We start from the raw sequence: 1,894 nt of genomic DNA, 5'->3' as shown, positions 1-1,894 counted from the left end.
CCTGCAATCCCATTAGTGAGCCGCGGCCACTGAGCGCGGCGAAGAGGCGCTTTGATGTGCGCGCAGCGGGCTGGGGGTGCCGCGAGCGCGAGGAGGAGGTGCGGGGGGCGTGCGAGGGACTTGCAAACAGCAAAATGTGTCAGGGTGGGGCTTTTTTCCCTTTGGGGGGGCAGTGGTGCTCCCCCCTCTTTTCAGGATGTTGCTCTCACTGGCTGCTCTGGCTGCGCCGCGCGAGCCCAGCTGAGAGAAGGGGGAGGTGGCGGAGGAAGGATGCACCGGGAGGCTTAGCGAGGACTTGGCCGGTGCAAGGGAATGACGGACAGTGGAGGGTGCATCTCTTTCCCGCCCCCCTCTACACACACACACACACACACACACACACACACACACACCCGCACGCCGCGCACTTCCGACCCAAAGTGCTGGACTGAAGCGCGCTCTCTCCCCTCCTTTCTCTAGAGAAATAACCACCATCCAGGCAGGCTAGCAGCTTCCAGCAACCTGGACTCCCGCCCCAGCGAGTAGGAATGGGGGCGCTGAACGTCCCCTCCCCGCCGGGACCCCTCTCTGCCTGCCTTCCGCGCACTGTGCAGCGCGAGTGTTGCCAAGCTCAAGTTGGGCTCCTCCAGAACTTGATACTCATCAAGCAGAGATGGTGTGCGAGGGGTTGGGGGGACTTTTGTGCAATGGAGAGTTTGTTCCCCTTATAAGAAAGGACTCTTCCCGCTCCTGGTAGGCGGACGGGTTGGTCTTGGGCAAACTTGGGAGGTGTGGACTGAGTCCTACTACGGGGATCCGGGTGCGCCCCACTGACCCATCTCTACACGCCCCTTGCGATCGATGAAACGAATAAATTAGCAGCCACAATTGAGATAAACTCAGCAAATTCCAACCACCAGGGAAACAAAAAGAAAACACGTGCATTTATTTCCTCGCGTCTCTGTTACTTCTCTACATTGTTACATCGTCTTTCATTGGAGGGAGAGGAGAGATTATTGCAGTTTGGATGCGTCTTTTAAGTGACGACTTGCACTCCACACTTGGCCAGGGGGGGTGGACTGTGGAAGTTGATCGTTTCCCCCATCCCCTGCCCAGGAGCCCCCATTGCCCATTTCTTCCTCGCTCTTCCGGCTGGTGAGCTGGAGCGAAGTTTCGAGCTTTGGGCATAGCCTCCGAGGGATGCAAGGCTCAGGCTCCATTCCCCTTGCGCGCCCACTCTCGCTGCCTGGCTTTGCTGGTGCTGCTGGTGGCTTCCCTCAGCGTCCTCTCCTCCTTGGCACTATTGTAATCCCACGCCTGGGCACCGCAGACGGGGGACTAGGGGTCGCCGCACCCTCCGCGCAAACCCAAGTTGGGTTCAGCGAGGCGTGGTGACCCTGCCGCACCGCCAGGTCCCTCGTCCGATAGCGCCCCGCCCCAGTGTGACACCTGCTTAAACCCTGAGCCGAGGGCACTGCCGCCCCCATCCCCCGGCTCAGAGAGCCAGGACAGATTGGCCAGAAGTTGCCAAGACGGACAGTGGCGAGGCGGCTCAGCCCAGTGCCCCTGCACACGGTGGTGTAGGGGCCAGACGCTGCCCTCGCTGCAGACCCGGGCGTCCCCTCCCACCCTGATGGCTCTGGAAAACGCCCAAACCGCACAAAGACGAGCCCTCTCAAGAGCGGTGTCCTGCCCTGCCAGGGCAACCTCTGAGCTTCCCTAACCCAAGTCAGTTTCCGGAGGAGCCTCCCGCGCCGGGCAGCCGCCGCGGGGAGACAGAGGGAGGGAGCCTCACTCTCGCTGGCCGGGCCCAAGGCGCAGCTGCGTTTTCATTTTCCTCTCAAAGAAAATGCTTTGGACGGCAGATAATACGAGGAGATATGAAACTGCTTCGTCCCCCACGTGTTGCACGTAA

This window comes from Fukomys damarensis, unplaced genomic scaffold (genome assembly GCF_012274545.1).
Source record: "Fukomys damarensis isolate Sample0158 unplaced genomic scaffold, DMR_v1.0_HiC HiC_scaffold_17, whole genome shotgun sequence".
In the NCBI taxonomy this organism is placed as follows: domain Eukaryota; kingdom Metazoa; phylum Chordata; class Mammalia; order Rodentia; family Bathyergidae; genus Fukomys; species Fukomys damarensis.
The sequence above is the reverse complement of the archived record's forward strand: the minus strand, read 5'-3'. Positions refer to the sequence as shown.